Genomic DNA, 21704 nt, shown 5'->3' on the forward strand with positions numbered 1-21704 from the left:
CCTCCCCCCTGTGGTGGCAGTGCAGCAGCAGTGAGTGGAGTGACCCTTGAGAACTGCAAGGTGCTCCAGCATGTCTGTGCAGTTGGAATAGATTGTCGCATGCCTGTGATGGCATGGGCTTGCGATGATCTGTTCCATCTGCTCAGGTGCGCTGAAGCGCCTCACAGTTCTCAAGGGCCACTGGGCCAGACAGACAGGCCCAGTGGCTGCTCCACCTCCTGCCGCCATAGGGGGGGAGGCCTGCTTGGTTCACCCCGCCACCCCTGGCCATTCACATGTTGGCTAAAATTATGGAAAATATTGGAGGTTCGGCAGGGCAGTGGCGCAGGGTGGAAGTGGGGTGGCGGCAGGAGCCCCCCTGGATATTTGGCACCCTCCGGACCTTGGAGGCCATGGTCCAGGGCCCCAAGGTCTGGGGGTAAGAGCGCCTCTGGCTAGGAGGACAGGTGGGACTGGAGGCAGGCTGGCAGTGTTTGTGAGAGGCGCAGAATGGCAAGAAGTGGTGGTGGGTGGGCACAGACAGAGAGGCAGGTGGATGGGGGAGCAAGCAGACTGGCAGTGCATGTGAGGCAGGCATGTGCCAGTAGCAGTAACAGCACAGGAGGGGGAAGAGGGAAGGGCCTCCCAGAGGTGGAGCCAGCCCATGTTCCAGGGACACCCACAAAGACGGGTAGTTCTGCCCTTGTACTGGTTCTTCAATCCATACTGGGATATTGCCCACCTGCATTGCATCTGTGGATATGAGGAAGAATGCCACAAGGGGGCCACATGGCCCCCAATCCCCACAGCCCCCACCAGCTCCGTGATGGAGCCGGCAGCTGTGTGGGCGGCCGATCCGGCCACCCAGGGCTGCAGCCTTGATCGTCTGCAGGGAGAGTGGGCGAAGAGAGTGGGCTACTCCCATATAGATGTCTCACTATTTTTTCTCAGTTCTACTACTAGTGTAGATGGTTGCATTATGTAGATACTGCTGTAATTTGTGATTGTTTAGCAAGACACCAAGAAGAAGCTGCCCACTCCAGTTACAAAGTAGTGCAGAGCCTTATTGTTGCAGTTAGTCAAGAATAAGCATGGAGACTGTAGTGCAGTATAAAGTAAATAAGATTTATTAGGCTAAGTACACTTGAGATAGGAAAGACCTATCCTAACTATGAGCTACATAGTGAATAGGAGGGGAGAGAGAGAGTTGCTCCCATCTGCTCTCCAAGGAGAAAGGAAGTAGAACTGACTCACTACAGGAAATACCTGAGGAGTCAAGGCAGGGGTCATATAATAGAGGCAAAGCAGGGACAGGTAAGGGGATCCTTACTAACTACCTCTACTCCCAATGCCCCTAGTGGTCTTTAGGATAGTTGGTGCAAAAGGTCAATGCACTGTAACTCCATCTCCAACAGATATTCAATACATATTTAGAAGCTACTCTTAAAATGTTGGTGTTCATATAAGGCAAGAAACTTTGTAAAAAGACAGACCACTAGATTGGTGAACCTGGTCCTGAACAAAAGTGAGCTTCTGAAATATATATTGTGCCTGTTGGGAATTCTCTCTGGTAGGAGAATCCCCCTTTCATTATAGCAGAGTGCACAGAGGCACAACACAGCGGAATTTATTTAGGCATGCATGTATGCTGAGAGTAAAGTAACTTGGAGCCAGTTCATAGTTTCAAATCAATATAAATGGTATTTATCAGAGAACTCCATTCTGGATAGGAAAGTGAGGAGTTAGGATCTCTAATCTATCTATCTAGCTGGATGCAGATGGATTCTGCATCTCTGGACACATGGTGCAGGGAGAGGAGCTTGCATATTGCAAGGTAGAAGAAACAGGAAGAGAAAGGGAAGGGGAAGTGCAAAGCAGGAAGGGAGTTAGTTAGTCCCTAAGAGTAGCAATCTATATTCCAAAGGGATAGTGTCAGAGCGGTAGAGAAGGGATCACCAGTGTCTTGACCCTCTAGCCCTCTGACTCACTAGTCTGTCCTTCACTGTCTTTGAGACAAGAGACAGCGCAAAGTCCTTCACTTCCAACAGTGCCAGGGGAAAAAAAAGAGAGAGGCAAGTTATCTGTGTTATTTTCAGAAATAAAGTAATATTAGATTTAGTCTGAACACTTTTTGTCACGTTGCCCACAGAGCACCACATTAAGGTGAAATCAATCAAGTACCAGTCAGTGCTTTGATATGCTTCAATATTATGTCTATATATTCAGCTTGCAACCAATATAACATACCTTGGTTACATTTATCTAATGTTTCTAACACCAACATATTTGGCAGATTTCCCCCCAACAGTTTGCTTTCTCCCTGCCATCTCTGAATTCTGAGACATTTTTTATCACTGGTGTCTTTATACTGCTGTGGAAAGCTGAAGGAAAGTTGATGAACCATGGGCATAAAAACATCTGTGTGTGCATTACATTTTCTTTCTTGGGTTGGGCTGAGCAAATGAGCTGGCTGCTTCCATGACAAGTAGTTAAATGAAAAACAGTTAATGCTTTCGTCAGGTGAGCACGCCTTTGAAATCCCTTTCATGTGGAGTGGCAAATTTGCCACAGCAACTGCAAGCTGGCCATATAAACACCCTGCCTCAGAGAAAGTTGTTTTGTTTTCCAGACAGACTTTCAGTTGCTGAGAGGAAGTGTGCCACTGTGCCAGGTATTAGAAGTCAGGCCAATTTACTCTGAATTGGAAATGAAAACACACACACGGGTGTGCACACCACACAACAAACATAGTTCAGGGGCAAACAGAAAGCACTAAAGTAAACAGAGATATCATCTGGAACGTATCACTATTTTATGGTTTAGATGGATCTCAAACTTTGCAAGAGATTTATCTTTCAGTAAGAGACTGATTTTTTAAAAAGTCACTTTGACAAAATCTGTCAGAGGCATTCATGATTGTGACTGTAAAGGGCTTTAGGCATTGAAAATATCACGAGAACATGTGTGCCATAATTGTCATTGGCTCCAGTACAACAGTGTGTATACATAGCCACTAAGACTACATGAATATAAGCCTGTCAGGTGGCTGATCCACTACTTCTTAGAGTTAAAGAAGAAGGGGAAAGCCTTCCCTACGTCCTGAGCAGCCTATCAGTGGTACTGAAGTATACAGGGGCGTATCTAGGGTAGGGCAGGCAGGGCACATGCCCTGGGCGCCACTTGAAGTGAGGCGCAAATTCTTAAAATTAATTTAAAAAAAAATAAAAAAGGCCACCAAAAACAAAATGGCCATTGCACATGCTCAAATGGTCTCTGTGAGGCCCTAGGCCATGCCAGGCCTTGCAGAGGCCATTTGAGCATGCGTGGTGGCCATTTTGTTTTCAGTGGCCATTAAAAATACCAACACAATTATTTTTAAAAATGGCCACTGCACATGATCAAATGGTCTCTGCGAGGCCCTAGAGGCCAGCAGTGGGAGGGGTAACCTTTGCAGACGCCCCCCACAGCCTATAGGAAGCGCCCCTAAGGGGCTACAGGTTAAAAAAATTAATTTAATATAATATAAGTCACTGTACACATATTCAGATTGGCACAATGTACAGGGAATCAGGGCTTGTAAATACTGAGCTGAAGCTTACGAGCTAGGATTGTATTCATTTGCTCTTACTTTGCTTCTTATGATAAGTGAGTTAAATGTGTCTTTAAAATATGGTTATTAATGGTGAGTTTGTCTTTGAATCAGTGTGAAATCCTTAGTATTAAGGCCCACTGGGAGTTTCTTGCTCTCTTTCTCTCATTTTAATTGTCTTTCTGAAATACTAGAATATATTCCAAGCAGTGACACAGTTTACTCTGCATAGCCTTTCATTATTTTCAGAGTATCTGGGAAAAGCCAAATTCTCCATTTATTTTTAAAATTTATGTAATAGTGATGCTAGTAGATGCATAGTAGAGAATTAGACAGTTTTCCAAGTATACCTCCACATAGTATGTGGGTATTTCATGAGCCCCAGCATACTGAAATTTGTAGTTTTCCAGCAGTTTTTGGTCTGTCTACATCCACTGCTAAATAGTTTTTGAAATTTTAAAAGATTAATGAGCTTGACTTATATTTTTCAGTTGATATTAGAGTAAAGTTATCTGAAAGATGGGTGTCAGATGTTTGGCCAGGGGGCGCAATTTCCGTGCTTGCCCTAGGCGCTATTTTCCCTAGATATGCCTCTGGAAGTATATCTTCGGATATTTGAAACTCATTCATTCCCTTTTGCTCCTCCACCAGCTGCTGCTCTCTGCACTGCTGCCATTTTATTTTTCCATAATGATTTGTACACAGTGTTGCTCTGTGGCGGAGTGCAGGGGATGACAGACCTCACCAATGGCTTCCATTTTTATTCCCAAAGTTCTCCAGAATGATTCTGCATCTGGGGCATTGTGGGAAAATAAGACTGCTGTGCAAAGAGCTGCCACCCCCTTCCATGAAGCAGCTGTGGGAAATGTGTAAATAAACAGCCAACCCCCTCCCCTGCAAAGATGGAGTAATGAAATGAATAACAGGCTAATGAAAACATATATATATATATTTTAAAAATGCAAGTACAAACAGGATGATGATTTGGGATTTAATAAATGAAAATGAAAAGAGTAACAAAATGGAAAATCTTGTACACTACCAACCTCTGTGGAGCTCCCCCCTCCCCAGCTGGCTCAGAGAACCCGCTCTGGAGGGGGTCAGTTTTTAAAAAAAACATTATTTTCTTTTTATTTTTTTAAATTAATTCGCAAACTCCCTGAACGGGTCTGGGGGCATGTTTCAGTCCGGGGTCAACCCAAACCAGGGGTGGTTCGGCTCAACCCAAGCCTTCAAACCGAACCCATTTGACTTTGAACTGGTTCAGTTTCAAACCCATTTGCACACCCCTATTCAGTATGAAAACCCACTTGCTGGCGTTATAGCCAGACATGGAGCCTTGCTGTAGGAAGAACAGCTGCGGGGTGATGAATTGTAAGGAGAACAGCAAAGCACCCCACTTTAATTCACAGAGGCTCCATTGACAATTTCTCCAACCCCATACTATTGTTGTTGACAAAACACAGGTTTGGGAACATGTGTAATGGTTGTCTATCACTCTTTTACATTGTGGTTTCAATTCACATGTATATTGAAGAAAAGTTTGGCACTCTTCATAGACCTGAAGTGCTCTGACATAAAAGACGGCAAGTCTCTTTGCTGCCCTAGAGAGCAGGCCTAGATGTAGAGGCTCTTCTCACAAGCAGCCAAGACTGGAGTAAGGCAGTCAAGCCTGGGCTTGGCTGCCTGTGAGAACCACCTGGATCCAAGCGGATCCTGGCGGCAGGAAGGCAGAAAATCCATCTATAGAGCCTCACAGCCGTGGTTAAGGGTACAAGCATGCCCTTAACTCAGGCTAACAGCTCGTGTGCAAGCAGCCAGCGCTGGCACCAGAGCGGGCTCCTGGCCATTGCTAGGGAGATCCCCACAATGTACCATGCAATTGTGCATCATCAATTGCATAATGCATTGTGGGATTTCTGGGGACCAGGATGAAGCATCCCTACCCCTGGGCTTCCTCACTGCCTGGGGCAGCAGATGACTGGCTGGTTGTGCGACCCATGCTCCCAGCAACTTCTTGGTAATCATCTGTGCAGAAGCTAAGCAGTCTTCCTCCTCGCCCACCCTCCTGCTCTCCCAAACAGTCGTGTGAATGGGCCTTTAATGTTAAATTACAAGAGGGCAGATTTTAGTTGAACGTATTAAGGTAAGAGCAATATGGCAACCAAACTAATGGTGGTGGGCTGACATTCTCCGGAAGTCTTCTGGCAGAGGCTGGACAGCTATCTGTTGGGAATGCTTTAGCTCTCGATTTCCTGTATTGAGCAAAGGGCTGATGACCTGCAAGATCCCTCTATCTCCATGATTTATTGGCATTCATATAAGATCTCAGCTCTGACATGAGTAAGCCAAGAGTTGCTCATGCACAATTTAGTTCCTGGGTGAGAACATATGCAGGCCTTGGGTTCATGCTGCTCCTTCATAGCCCTTCTCCTTTTCCTCATGGTGTGTAGAAGTTAACAATCGAACAGGTGACACATTCTAGAGGGTTTTATTTCTTAGGATCAGATAAATTGGTCAAATGCAACGTGTTGATTTCAGAGAAGTATGAGTAGAAGGGTGCTTACTTTAGGAGGCTTTGTTTTCTTCTAAACCTCTCTGTAGTCCTGTTCACCATCTGCAGGGGAACAGGATAGCATGTGGTGCAGAAGGCAGCAAAGGGAAGGGCAGACTCCAAAAACTGGGTGGAGATATCTTACAGGAGTCTTGAATGAATGGGAGTTCTGCTTGTGCTAGGTGTCCCCACGTGATTGCAGAGGATTTGATGCCTTCATATTCCTGAAGGTTCCCCAACCATCAGAAGTAGGTTTTCAAGAAGTGCAGGGGGAGAAGGGGGTGGGAATCTTTCTTCAAGTTTCCTTCCTCCTGCACTGCTCAGGATCCAACCCAGGATCTGCAATGCCTACCTTCTATTTGTCATGAAGAAAACATGTAGAGTCCAAGAACTGCTCCCCTTCTCAGACTGGGTACAATCCCTGGACCTGAGTAACTCTACTCTGAGCAGGTTCAGGTGAGTGTCTAGTGGCTCACATGAAGAAAACAAGTTTTCACTGAGAGCATACCTGTCCTGACATCACTGAAGGATGTCTCAATGAACTGACATCTGAATTGACCCTGTACATCCTGTTACAAAACCCTGTTTAAACCCTGTAGCATGTGTGAAAGCCAGTGTGGAGTAGTGGTTAGAGTGCTCGACTAGGACCGGGGAGACCCGAGTTCAAATCCCCATTCAGCCATGATACTTGCTGGGTGACTCTGGGCCAGTCACTTCTCTCTCAGCCTAACCTACTTCATAGGGTTGTTGTGAGGAGAAGCTTAAGTATGTAGTACACCACTCTGGGCTCCTTGGAGGAAGAGTGGGATAGAAAATGTAATATATTATTATTATTTTACACAGTCAGAAAGGTGTTATTGACTGGTTTGTTTTATCCAGACATCGAGTCCTTCCCAAGGACCTGGGATGCCAGAATTTTATTGTCAATGTTGTTGCTGTTGTTATTATAGATATTGTCGCAGAATATAGGCTGTTCCCAGTAAAGCTGCTATTTGTAATTGGCTGATGGTGATTTCTGTGGCCCCTATGGTGTTGAGGTGCTCTTCAAGGTCTTTTGGAATTGCACCTAGGGCGCCAATTACCACGGAGATTATTTTGGTCTTTTTCTGCCACAGCCTTTCCATTTCAATTTGTAGATCTTTGTATTCGGTGATTTTTTCTCTTTCTTTTTCTTCTATTCTGCTATCCCCTGGTATTGCTATGTTGATTATTTTGACTTGTTTTTCTTTCTTCTCGACTACAGTTATATCTGGTGTATTGTGTGGCAGATGTTTGTCTGTTTGTAGTCGGAAGTCCCATAATATTTTTACATCTTCATTTTCTTCAACTTTTTCAATTTTATGGTCCCACCAATTTTTGGCTACAGGTAGCTTGTCTTTTTTGCAGATGTTCCAGTGTATCATCCCTGCTACCTTGTCATGCCTTTGTTTGTAGTCAGTCTATGCAATCTTTTGACAACAGCTGATTAGGTGGTCCACGGTTTCATCTGCTTCTTTACAAAGGCGGCACTTGCTGTTTGTGGTTGATTTTTTGACTTTTGCTCTTATTGCATTTGTGCTTAGTGCCTGTTCTTGTGCAGCCAGTATTAAACCCTCTGTTTCTTTCTTCAAGTTGCCATTCTTAAGCCATTGCCAGGTCTTGGTGATGTCTGATTTTCCACTTATATTGTGCAAATATTGACCATGCAGGGGCTTGTTTTTCCATTTTTCTGCTCGGTTCTTGACTTGTTCTTTCTTGTAGGCCTGCTTTGTTTCATTTGTGTAGAATAGTTTCGCGTTATTGACCATTTGAAGTGCATGTTCTTCACTGTCCTTGATATATTCTTCAAGGCCTCTTTTCTCCTCCTCTACTGTTTGATGGACTTGCAGCATTCCTCTTCCACCTGAGCTGTGAGGGAGGTATAGCCTATCTACATCACTGCAGGGGTGCAGAGCATGATTGATGGTCATGATTTTCCTTACGATCTAGCATCTCTAGCTCTGCCTGGGTCCAGTATATTATTCCTGCAGTGTATCTGATAACAGGTATAGCCCAGATGTTGATGGCTTGTATGGTGTTCCTGCCATTGAGTTTGGACTTGAGGATTTTTCTAACTCTTCTGATGTATTCACTTCCAATTTTTCTTTTAACTTAAGTGTGTGCGATGTTATCAGCCTGGAGAATGCCGAAGTATTTGTAATGTTCTTTCTCTTCCAGGTTCTTGATCTTGTTTCCATTGGGCAGTTCTATTCCTTCTGTTTTTTTATTTTCCCTCTGTTCATTATTAATGTAGCACACTTGTTTAGTCCAAACTCCATTGCTATATCGCTACTGAATATATGGACAGCGTTTAGCAGTGATTCAATTTCTGACTGGGACTTTCCATACAACTTCAAATCGTCCATGTACAGCAGATGGTTGATTTTACTTGATGTTTTAGATGTTTGGTATCCGAGGCCTGTTTTGTTTAGTATTTGTGAAAGTGGAGTCATGGCGATTACAAACAACAGAGGGGATAGTGAGTCCCCTTGGAAAATGCCTCTTCTAATGCTAACTTGTCCAAGTGTCTCGCCATTGATTGTTAACTGTGTACTCCACATGCTCATAGCTTTTTAAAAATAAATATCTGAATGTTTTTACTGACACCAGTTGTTTCTAAACATTTTAGTATCCATGTGTGAGGCAATGAATCAAAGGCTTTCTTGTAGTCAATCCATGCAACACTTAGATTGGTTTTTCTTCTCTTGCAATTTTCTAAATAAGTTAAGTGTTTCTAAATAAGTGTTGCATCACTTCATCTGCTATTATTCCAGTTAATAATTTGAACATGGTTGGCAGACAGGTTATCGGTCTATAATTACTTGGAACTGCACGTTTTGCTGGGTCTTTCACGATGAGATGAGTTTTCCCACTTGTTAGCCATTGTTCAATATCACCTCCTTGCAAAATGTGATTGAACTGTTTTGATAGTGTTTATGAAGGCTTGTTAGGTGTTTAAGCCAAAGGCCATGCAGTTCATCGTCGCCTGGAGCAGTCCAATTTTTAATTTTCTTTGCTCTTTCACTTATTAATTCTGGTGTTATTATTAGATCTTGCATTTGTTGGTTACATTTTTTGACCTTTCATCATCATCATTATTATTATTATTATTATTATTATGTTTTGAAGGTGTTCATCAATCTGGATGAACACCCCTTTTACGTGATTAAAGGATGTCGCAAGAGTGCTTTTGCATGTCATTTAGTGATATCAGGGCACATGCATTCTCGTTGTGTCCCTGCCTCCAACATGTGAGCTGCTGGATACTTGTCCAAATCGGCTCTTTGTGAATCAAGTTAACAGACCTGCCATACTGTACAACAATCTTGGTGATAGTAATTTATTTATCTCTTTATAGATAAAAGAGATAATGTATTTATCGCCTTTATCTTTTATATAGAAAAATGTGCAATTTATTTGTGTCTTCATCTAAAGAGCAATTTGTTTATCTGCAATATTTATTGCCAGGCTTTCAACCTAACAGTTCTGAATGAAAATTGAGAAATGTCCAAAAATATTTTAATTCTAAAGTTCTCACTACACTTTCTTCTGCTTTCTATCTTGAACAGGCTGTCCTGTTGGGGTTTGTGATTATTTAGCAAACCAACAAGGAAGCTACCACTCCAGTTACTGAGTGCAGACCTCTCCACTTGCAGGATCAAGGATTCTGTTTCCCTTTTGGGGCAGGCGCATATCCAACCAACATTTGCAGTTAGCATCTGCAATTGAGTTTGGTTCTCTTGGCCTTTGGGACGTATGCATAAGCCTTTGATTCAAACACAGAGACATGGTTTAGAGAGGGTTTGTGCCCGTACCAAAATTCAAATGGTGTCTTGTCTATTGCTTTGGTTGGCAATCTGTTTTGCAAGTAATTTGAAGTCATCACTGCTTCTCCCCAGAATTTATTTGCCAAGCCAGCACCATGTAACATGCATCTGGTCATTTCTAGTAGAGAGAGATATTCCCTCTCCACCACCCCATTGAGTTCAGGTGTGTATGCAGGAATAGTTTCATGTGAAATCCCATGCTCCTTTAAGAATCTTTTGATGTCATTCTATTTATTTATTTATTTATTTGATTTATATATCGCCCTTCCAAAAATGGCTCAGGGTGGTTTACATTTAACATGTATTAGCCTCCATTGTCTGACCTTTCTGAGGCTTTCTTTCTGACCTCTGAAGCTTTCTTTCAAATTTGTTGTTGACTAGTGCAATATATTCTTTAAATCTCTCAAATACTTGACTTTTCTCTCTCAGATGATATACATAAGTAAATCTTGAAAAATCATCAATAAATGTGAGTATGTGGCGATTGCCACCCATACTATTTTTCAAGTGGACCAGATACATCAGAATATATTAGCTCCAAAGGATGCTGTGATTCCATCAGTGTCTGTCCAGAAAAGCTTGGTCTCACCCCTTTATTAAGTAAGCAACATCTTGTGGCAGCTTCTTTGCATGACTCCACTTTAAAGTCCTTAATTTGTCCATTTCCCCCGAGCTCATTTATCACATTTATTTGCCTATGCGCTAGTCTTTTATGCCATATGATAGAACAATTCTTGTGTTCGCATGAGGCTGAGAGGCTTGCCTGTTCTGTCCAATTGAAAAAGACCATCTTTACACATATAGGCTGTCATAATTAAATCATAATCTTTGGTGATGTAGCAAACTTTGTCCTCAAATGTCACTTTACAACCTTTATTGACTCCATGTACCACAGAGATCAAGATACTCTCCATATCAGGGACAAAGAGTGCATCTCGTATCAAAATCTTTTCAATTTTTCCATCAAATTGTCTGAAATACAGTTCAGCTGATCCTCTCCCAATCAAATAAAGATTGTTCCCATCAGCAACACAAACAACAACTTTGTCATTTTTTCTCAATCAAACAGTTCAGGAGAATTCAGGATATTTTGGGTAGCGCCTGAATCAATAATAAAATCATTTCTTGTATTCCTGCTTGCTACATTGAAAGACTTGGCTCTTTGGCTCTCTCTCTCTCTGTTTCCTGTTCTTTAACCAGCACGCTGTTTGCTTTTGTGCCTGTGAGAAACGCTTGTCTTCCTTTCTATTGTGTTCACAGGCTGTGAGTAATCTCTGTAGCTATGGTAACCAGGTTTTCCTCCTCTATGATTCTTTTTGCATTTCTCACTTGGCTCTGGGCAGTTTGCATGTGAATACAGTTTCCAATTCAAGCTTACTATTTGAAACCTCCAGTGCCATTTTTACATGATTATAACTTTGTGGCAAAGATTTCAGAATCAAATAAATTAACACTTGATCATCCAAAGTAGGTCCATGTTGTTTAAGTAATCTGTGAATCTCCTGCATTATATTTATATGGGTTGAAATATCCCCTTCCAGCTGCATTTTGCAAATCCTTTGAATTAAAAGGACAGCAGCGTTGGGGGAGATACTGCCATACAGCTTTTTGAGCTTTTTCAACACCTCTGAGGCAATTTCAGTCTCTTTGAAATGCATTAACAAGTCATCACTCACATTTAGGAGAATCAAGCCATATGCTCTGTCATACTGTCTTCTTTTGGGCAGCCACCCCATCTGTGGGTATTGGTTCTGAGAGGGCTACATTAAGTCCTTTTGCCTTCAGGAGGGCTTCCATTTTCATGACCCCTTGATAGTAATTCCTTCCATTCAGCTTGGAGAAGGCAATGCTGCTCACCTCTGGATCCATGCTGTCTTACTAACTAACTCTGCTACAGACTTTTGGGCTGCTGGGCCCTAACCCTGTTGATGTTTGTGATTATTTAGCAAAGCATCGAGGAAGCTACCACTCCAGTTACAGAGTGCAGAGTTCAGTTGTTGCAGCTAATTAAGTAACACACATGGAAATCACTGTAGAGTCTAAACAAAATTGATTTATTGGTGAAGCACCAATAGAGATAGGAAAGACCTATCCTATCTATCAGCTACATAATGAAGAGAGAGAGAGAGAGAGAGAGAGATATGTTTCCATCTTCTCTCTAGGAGGACAGGAAGAGGACTGACTCACTACAGGAAGTACCTGAGGAGTCAAGGCAGGGGTCATAGAGCAGAGGAAAGCAGGGACAGGTAAGAAGACCCTCACTAGCTAGCTCTGCTCGCAATGCCCCTAGTGATCATTGGGATAGTTGGTGGAAAAGGTCAATGCACTGGAACTCCATCTCCAACATGTCCTTTCAGTCTTGTCAACCTCATTGGGCTTTACCTAATTAGGATAGTATCAGCAACTTTTGGCTCCCAGAGCTGTATCTGACAATAGCTTTTGGAAGCTTTGAAGGAACAGTGATGCAAAAAACCAGATACTGTGTTATCTGAATCCAAGACTGGGTTTTTGTCCAAGTTCTTTGATGTTAGAAATGGGGTGGGGAGGTCATCTTAAATTCAGAGGCCTCTTCCTTTTGGGAAAATACAGGTATGATCTATTTGTAACCTGCATTTTAAAAGGGGGTCATCTTAAATTCAGAATCATCTTTGGGTAAATATGGTTTGTTTGAATTTAGAATAATTTGGTGACAAATCTTCCTTATGGTACAGCCGCTATAAGTGCCTAATTTAATATTGATAGTGACTTAACATATTGTGCAACCAGCCATGCACCCAAGAGTGATACAATCTTGCTGGCTGTGTGAGACTCACCAGCAGTGGAAGAGACTAAATGCACCCTAAGCATTGCTTCCCAGTAGCTGTGACCCACGCCTACTGGGAATGATGGGAGTCAGTCACAGCTACTCTGATGCAGCACATAGGCTGCACAGAGCCTCCTTCGCCATTAGTAGGACTATCCATGCACAGGTGAATCCTAGGCAGCCAGCAAGATCACATCCCTCTTGGGTGCACAGCTGGCTGTGCAGAATATAAGCCAGGATTTTTGTTGCCAAAAGACATATTCATAATTGAATGAAAAGTGCCAGTCAACCAAAGATTTAGAAGGAGGTGAGAAATAGTGCATGGACTGGATATACAGGCTCTTTGTAATTCCAGCCACTATAACATAAGCAGGCATGTGTGTCTGGCAAAGGGTAAGGCTAAATGAGAGAATACAATGAAATGTTAAATTAGACTGTATGGGGTTAGTAAGGACAGAGGATAAATTTTATTTAAAGAAAGTAACATTGTATTTCATGCCAAACTGAGGTAATTTCCTTCCTTTTTCTATATTTCCTAGGTTCCCCGATTTACAATTTTAATGGTGCTTGCCAGAGCTCACCTGAAGAAAGCATTATTCAAATAAAATTTAAAGGAAATATTTTTGTTCTGGGCTTAGACACATAAAGAAATACTACTGTACATTTTTTTTAACCCTAGTAGTAATCATACTACTAATTGCACCCATAAATAGACTGGTGTTGCTGTAGTGCAGAGTGAAGATTTGGGGCCCATTAGATTATCCATGTGTAGTTCTTTATAGAAGAAAAATAAGAGGTACGCTACTTACTGTTCATCAGAATAGAGATGTGATTCACACTAACATTTTGGAAAAGCCACTGCTTTTCAGAATGCCCTAGTATGTATTGTGGCTCAATACATACATGTATTGTATGTAATGTGGCTCAATACATCATGGGTGGAGTCTTGAGAAAGCAAATGTACCTTTAACATAGTAAATTAAATTAAATTAGGTTTGGTTTTCCCTACAGTGATGTTACGATGCCAGACAACACCTCCTGGTGAAATTGGGGCCTGGACCTCTTGGCGTCTGGATTATAAAACTCTGGTTGAAACAGGAAATGGTGAGTCATTGGCTGAATTCAGATGACATAGGAAACTGGAGGTCCCTTCACCTCTGGTTTCCAAAGCCAAACTCAGAATTCCGGAGTCATGGGTGAAAAAGGACCTGCAGTTCCCCTCTCCACTGAACCTTTGGTCAGAGTCGGGTTTCACCACCCTTAACTCCAGTTTTGTGGTGCCAGCATTATGTACAAATGACCTGTGGTTAGGGGCCCATGGAGCCAGAGTTGCGGGAGGAAGCTCCTCCCTCACTCTGGCCCAATTGGCTGTGCGCGTTGTCCTTCTGCCAAGAAGGAAGCCCACGCAGCCAGCTCCTCTGCCTCTCTGCAGTCTCGCTGAAAGCAGAGAGGCAACTCTCCCTGTCATCTAAGCATGGACAGGAGAGCAGGGGGAGGGGGATGCAGAACCGACCTGAAGTTCCACACTATGTCTGAACTGGGCAATGATCTCAGTACAAATCAGAGAATGGGCGATCAGTATACTGTGCCAGTCAGGGTGGCCCTTTCATAAGGCAAGATGAGGCAGTCACCTTAGGGAGCAGATTACTGGGGTCCCAGCCGTGCAATAAGATTCCACTTGCCATTAGGGCTGCCATATTCAAGCATTCCAAATCTGGGCATCCTAATTTGCATGCTATGCTAATCAGCTTGCAAATTTGCATATTATACAAATTATTCAAATCAACCTATTGCTGTCCAGTTGACTTGTATTTCCTCTGGATATCTACCAGCAATCTCTTAATCTGGTCATTTACCTGAGCATTAAATACCCAGACCTTATGTCCCAATACTTTCTAATATACAAGTTCAGTTTTTAACTTTGTCTTTCTCTAACTTTGTCTAATTAACTCTGTGTGTGTAGCGCTGTCATGGATTTCTCACCAACTGCAGACTACAACCCCAGTCCATTTTCAAGTACCTGAATATGCTGTTTATTGGTGAATAAACGTGCTGTTTATTGATGTAAATATGCTATTTATTGTTGAAGGTAAAGATAGCAGATAAGATAGATGGAAATAGCAAATCAAAACTCATGCTGAGGAGCAGTGCGGAGTGCTGGCGAGACCCCCAGAGCCGGGAGGCAGCTTTTTGCCTCCTCTCCGGGGGTCTCCTCGTGAGTAACTGTGGCATGGAGCCGCACCATGGCTACTCACGATTTTAAAAAACGGATTTGCAGAGCGCTCACTTCGCAAACCCAGTTTTAGGGGAGGGGTACTTGAGCGGGTTACCCACTCTAGAACCACCAGGCTCGCAGCCGAGCCTGGTGGTTCACACGATTGCAGAAAAGCTAGCCCGAATTTCTGCAATTGTGTGAATAGCCTCACTGAATGGTCAGGCCTCAAAGCCTTCTTCAGGTGTAGAAGGGAATAGAGGTAAAATACAATTTCTTATTCGAAGGTGGCACAAAGCCTCTCGATTGATTTTACCTAGTATAAACACAAGGAATCTGGCCTTCTACTCTTGCCTGGTCAACAGGGCTGTATGTTCTGCATGGCATACTTCCACTCAGTCCATTGACCTTCGGGACCCTAGATAGGGGAATATATACTACAAATCTGAATTTGGGTATGGCTGCCCATGGTCTTGATCTGGCCCTGATATAAATATTGGCTAAGGAGGTGAGAGTTAAGGCTTACCAATTCTATCAGACTGCAAAGATGCTTCTAGGGATGTGCAGACAGATTCGGGGGTTTGAGGTTCGTGGTTTTGGTTCAGATGGTTCTACCCCCAGACCAAACACCATCCAGCTCGATAGCCCCCAGAACCAAAACCACCCCAATGGTTCTGGGGGTTTGTGAATTGTAAACACTTAATTTTTTAAAAATTACCTATAAAAAGATCATTGAGGCGGTGGGGGGCGGGGCACGTGAAGGTTCGCAGAGGCCATTTGTGCATACATGGTGGCCATTTTTGTTTTTAAAAAGTGGCCACCAAAACAAAAAATGACCACTGTGCATGCGCAAATTGAAAAGCCATGGGTCATGCCAGGCCTCACAGAGGCCTTTTGCGCATGCACAGCAGCCGCCATTTTGGCCACCATGCCATTTTTAGCAAGGCCTGAATGGGCCGAAAAATGGGCTGAAAATGCCCGAGGGGTGCGTTTTGAAGGCTGGTGGGGGCAGGGGGGACCTCCGCGGACACACCCCGTACCACCTCTACAATCATTTTAAAGGTAATTAACTTTTTTAAAGTGTTTAAAATTCGCGGACCCCCCGGACCGGACCAGACCGGGGCGGGGGGTTTCAAGGGGTGTTGGACCGAACTGGCCCAGTTCAGTTCGAGGCTGGTCTGGCCTTGAACTGAGCCAGATCAGACGGTTCCGTGCACAACCCCAGATGCTTCCCTGCCTCTGAGTGATTGAGTTTGCTGCAGTGTGATATCATGAACCTTTACAGTTTTGGCCTGGCCAACCCATCTCTCAGCACCCATGGATAGTGGTGTGGGGTCCCTTCCAGAAAGACCAAAATAGAGCAGGTGCTGGAACTGTTTTTCTTTTCATTAATTTCCCCAAAGCACACGATGTTCATTTTGAATATATCCATCAAGGGAATATCTCCATGAACATATACAAAAAAGTATAAAGCTTTGAAAAGAACGTGTATATATCAGCCTGTTACTGTAGCCTGGTAACAGGAACATAACAGGAAACCAGAGGTCCCTTCACCTCTGGTTTCCTAACCTGAACATCCAAATTTGGGGAAATGGAGTTTGCAGGGGAAAGCAACCTGCAGTTTCCTTTGCCAAATTCCACTCTGAACCTTCAGTCGGAGTGGAGTTTTGCCACTGCAAACTCCATTTCTGTGGTGCCAGCATTACATCTGAATACTTGCACTGCAGTTTGGGCCCCAAGGAACCAATTCTGGCTCGATTGGCTGTGTAGGCTGTCCTTCAGGAAAGAAAGAAGCTCACACTGCCAGCTCCCCCAACTCCCTGCAGTCTTGCTGATATCCAAACACACGTCCGAACGAAGGCTGGACAATGGGGGAAGGGGGTGTGTGGACCCACAGGTCCACTGGACCCATAGTTCCATGTTACATCTGAACCAGGCCAATCTGTTCAATGAGGTGTATATGCTGGAGGAACATCCTTTTCAAGAAATGGAGCAGAAGAAAGTGTAGTGAAAATTCTAGAATTAGAATGGTTGTTATCCAATTTGACCTGAGAACTTTTAAGAGTATTATCATGTGGATATACTGTGTCTAGTGTTCCCTTTAGCAGGGATTTCCAGATATTGTTGACTACAACTCCCATAATCCCCAAGCAAAGCCCTCTGCAGCTGGGGATTCTGGGAGCTGCATTAGAGGGAACACTGACTGTGTCTTATATTTGGATTATTTTAAAATGTTTTCTCATATAATGTTCATGTGGATATTCCCTTGAGAAATACTATATTTGAAATGCATTGGGAACATCAATAAAAAGGAACATGAGTCCCAGCAGCTTTGCACTTTTGTGTTTCTATTCTGAATTACAGTTGCCTTGATCCCATTTTTTGTGTGGGATTCTTTGCCCCTCGGTCACCAAGTGGCATTGGTCAAGGAGTATTACCTCCCCCCTTACCTCACTGGCTGCATTTCCCACTGTTGGGAGACTTAAGGCAAAAGGAATCTCATGGCTGCCAATCTGGCAACCCTATTCTTTGAAATTGCAACCAGTACAAAGTAGGGTGGATTTGCTTCTCTTGCTTCTTACAAGATGCCACTACTTGATCTCTCTCTCTCTCTCTTTTTTTTTTTTTTTTGCATTCCTTGTGTCTTGGCCTGCTACAACTGTATCTAGAGGATGGATCACAACACACATTTTCCATTCAGGGATTCATTTCTGGGGTTTTGAGAACAGACAAGAAGATGGAAGGTTCAACACCTCCTTTGGGAAGTGTCAAATTGACTTGGGCGCCTGCAGCTGAACTGGTTCAGCGGTGTGGGGAGCAGACCCCTTAAGAAGGTGGTAAGCAGATCCTTCCCTGCTCTGCTGCTGTCTTTCCACTTCTCCGGGCATGGTGCTCACACTAGCAAAGGATGTAGCTACGGCGATGTTCCCTGCAGCCTGCACATTGCCTGCAGCCTGTGTGCATGTGCAGTGGCCATGTGTGTGCTGACACCACATGTGCAGGCTGGAGGGAGCAGTGCCACAGCTGCCGTAGCCTTTGCTAATGCGAGCAGTGGGGCAGCAGCATAGCAAGTGAGGACCTGCTTCTCAAGGGAACCGCTCCCTGCCCCACTCACACCTGCATGAGCCGTTCGTGCACATCCATAGTGGAAGGATCTATTTAGACTTAACAGCAAGGCAAACATAGCTATATATTACACTGACCTCTTCTGAAGATTTAACAAACGCAGCAATCATGTTTAGCTAAACTATGCTGTGTAAGTGATTTCTCCCAATTTATCCAGAAATGTCTTTCAGTATGTGACTCCTGAGGATGTGGACAAGTTGTTTTGAACTGTGCATCCTACCACTTACTTTCTTGGCCCTTGCCCAGCGTGGCTTATTTTATCTAACAATCAGATTATCTGACAGGGTCTGGTAAACATCATAAATCCTTCTCTGAGGGAGGGTACGATGCCTCCTTGTCTTAAGGAGGCTATCATTAGACCATTGGGATTAGGTGACACTGTTCTACAGTGCTTCCATTCCTACTTCTCGGTGTCACGTGGAGATGGTGTTGTTGGAACTAGGACCCTGGCAGCATCAGCATTCAGCTGCAATGTCTCATAGTGACCATTGTGGTGGTGGGGATTAGGGACATGGATAAAAGTGCTGGACTCGACCCCTCTTTGCTCTTACAGTGTTAGTCTCCATTTTGTCTCTCCAGAGATGGTTGTTTGTTTTGGTCTCTCTCTTCAGCCATGAGCTGCAGCTGGAATTAAGCTGCAGGCTTTTCACATTTGTTTGTAACCTTTTCTTTAAATAAATCCTTGTAGTTCTTCAATACTAAAGAGCTGTCTCAAGACCTTTTGCTTTGCTGCTTTCTCACCAAACTGGCTTTGCTCTGCTAATGGGAATTGAACTGCCATTCTTCCCCTACAGGTGTCGTTTGGTGACTGTTGCTCTGTAAATTGAGAGTTACTGTATGAAGTTCCACAAGTCTCCATACTGCCTCCAAAACTCTTTAGCATCTACATGAAACTGCTGGGAAAGATCATCAGGAGATTTGGTGCAGGGTGTTATCAATATGTTGATGACACCCAATCTATTTCTCCTATCAACTTCATCAGGAAAGGCATAACTTTCCTAAATGCCTGTCTGGAGGCAGTAATGGGCTGGATGATGGATAAGAAACTAGTGATGTGCGGTTCGGTCCGGATCCGGACCGGTTCGTCCCGAACCGGTCCGGATCCGGCGGTTCGATCCCGGACCGAATCGGGCCCTTCTGGGACCGATCCGGACCGAATCCGAGTCGGTTCGGCTCCGAACCGGCTCGGGTTTCCCGAACCGGTTCGGGAGTTCAATTGAGTCTCTGGAGTGTCCCTTTAAAGTTTGAAGTGTGTCCTCCATTTTGTGGCTCATTCCTGAAACTTTTGCTCCTAGCATCCATTTTGTGATGCTATTTTCAGGCATTGTATTGGCTGCGCTATTGATCCTTTGATTGGCCAGAATGAGTCCTTTGGTCTGGTAGGCTGCTTGGCTGTTGCACTGTTGAGAGCTGGCACCCTGTTGGCCGTGGGGGAGTGCAAAGGTGGGGGCTCCCAAAGGAGGGAATTTCAAACCTATATAAACCCAAGCCTCTTCTCTGGAAACTTCTCTTGGCTGCAGTTGTGGGATCATCTCTGAGACCTTGCTTGCTCTTTTGCTGCTGGTGTCTGCTGTGAGTCCCTGCTGACTGTGTGTCACATTAGTGTGTGTCTGTCTCTCTGCTCTCTCTGTGTGTTGTTGTGTGCCACCTTGTCCATCTGCCCTCTGTCTGTCTCTGTCCAAACCTCTTTAATACTTTCCCCTCAACTTTTTCCAACTTTTCCTGTTGTGTTTTCTGTTCTCTTCACCCTTTCTCTCAACCCTTCTTCCAAAGTTTTGGCTTTCCCTCCTCCCCCCCCCCCACCCCCCTCTTCTGCATTGCTTTCCTGTTTTTGTGCCTTGCCTGACTTTTGTTCCACTTTTTGAGTTTCATTCAATTATTGCTTCTGTGTAAATTTATATATTTGCTGATTTTGGTTTTTAATTAATAACTTCTGCTATTGTTATTGCTGGCTGCCTGTCTGAGTTGTGTTTCTGAGGATTTAGTTTATATTATTGCTGCAATTTGATTCCTTGTGTTCTGATTTTGATTGTTAATTTGTTCCCCTCTGGCCCTGCTCCTAGCTTCCCCCCTCCCTCCCTCCCTCCCACCCAGATAAGATTGTTTCCCTCCTGTGCTGCTGCCTGTTGAGCCTTGCATTCTTTGGATTTCTTTGTGGAATTAGGTTCTGGTTTTGGTTTTGCTCCCTGTGTGTGTCCCACCCACTCCCCCAGTCCCTCCCCCTGGTAGTTGTTACCCCCCCCCCCCCGCCCTGAGACTTTCTGGCTGCCCTTTGGTTTCCTTTTTTTTACTTTGTGTATAGATTGTTTTGATTCAAATTTGATTGTTCCCCTGTGTGGTCCTGCTCCTAGCTTCCCCCCTCCCTCCCCTCCAGAAACCCACTCCCCCCACTGCCACCTCCTCCTCCTCCACTCCTGCCCTGCCTGCCCCCTCCCACCCAGACTGAGTGTTGTTCCCCATCCTCCCTGGTGCTGCTGCTGCTGCCTGTTGAGTCCTGTCTTAGTTACTTTGGTTTTTTGTGTGAAATCAATTAGCTTCTTTTGGTTCTGGTTTTGCTGTGTGTGTGTCCCATTCCTCCCTGCTGGTTGTTGTTGGTTGCTCTCCCCCCTCCCCAGACTTTCTGCCCATTGTTCCCAGGTGTGGTTTTTTTTTGGACTTTTTTTTCATATTGTTTGGTTTGCTTTGATTGATTCATTGATTGTTCCCCTCTCTGTGTGGCCCTCTGCTCCCAGCTTCCCCCCTCCCTCCCCTCCAGAAACCCACTCCCCCCACTGCCACCTCCTCCTCCTCCACTCCTGCCCTGCCTGCCCCCTCCCACCCAGACTGAGTGTTGTTCCCCATCCTCCCTGGTGCTGCTGCTGCCTGTTGAGTCCTGTCTTAGTTACTTTGGTTTTTTGTGTGAAATCAATTAGCTTCTTTTGGTTCTGGTTTTGCTGTGTGTGTGTCCCATTCCTCCCTGCTGGTTGTTGTTGGTTGCTCTCCCCCCCCCCGACTTTCTGCCCATTGTTCCCAGGTGGTTTTTTTTTTGGACTTTTTTTTCATATTGTTTGGTTTGCTTTGATTGATTCATTGATTGTTCCCCTCTCTGTGTGGCCCTCTGCTCCCAGCTTCCCCCCTCCCTCCCCTCCAGAAACCCACTCCCCCCACTGCCACCTCCTCCTCCTCCACTCCTTCTCTGCCTGCCCCCTCCCACCCAGATTCATCCCCCTTGACGCATACTAATCCCCCCAAAACACACCCTGCCCTCTGGTCTCTCCCCCTCTTGCCCCCCGACTCCCTGCTACATACCCCAGACCCCCTGAAACACACTCCACCCCCCAAACACCCTCTGTTGGTCTCTCCCCCTCTTGCCCCCTACTCCCTGCTACATACCCCAGACCCCCTGAAACACACTCCACCTCCCAAACACCCTCTGGTCTCTCCCCCTCTTGCTCCCCGCTACATACCCCAGACCCCCTGAAACACACTCCACCTCCCAAACACCCTCTGGTCTCTCCCCCTCTTGCCCCCCGACTCCCCGCTACATACCCCAGACCCCCTGAAACACACTCCACCCCCCAAACACCCTCTGTTGGTCTCTCCCCCTCTTGGGACCG

The 21704-nt window shown here is 44.6% G+C and overlaps 1 long non-coding RNA gene across 1 annotated transcript in view; it reads left to right on the top strand.

The window, feature by feature from the left end:
• Nucleotides 1-13440, top strand: part of LOC128340762 (uncharacterized) — a 53863-nt gene extending 40423 nt beyond the window's left edge. The window contains exon 4 of the long non-coding RNA XR_008313936.1: nucleotides 13310-13440. This is a non-coding gene — a long non-coding RNA (uncharacterized LOC128340762). The remainder of the gene's footprint in view (nucleotides 1-13309) is intronic.
• The last annotated feature ends 8264 nt before the right edge of the window (nucleotides 13441-21704 follow it).

The sequence above is a fragment of the Hemicordylus capensis genome, chromosome 1 (assembly GCF_027244095.1).
Source record: "Hemicordylus capensis ecotype Gifberg chromosome 1, rHemCap1.1.pri, whole genome shotgun sequence".
In the NCBI taxonomy this organism is placed as follows: domain Eukaryota; kingdom Metazoa; phylum Chordata; class Lepidosauria; order Squamata; family Cordylidae; genus Hemicordylus; species Hemicordylus capensis.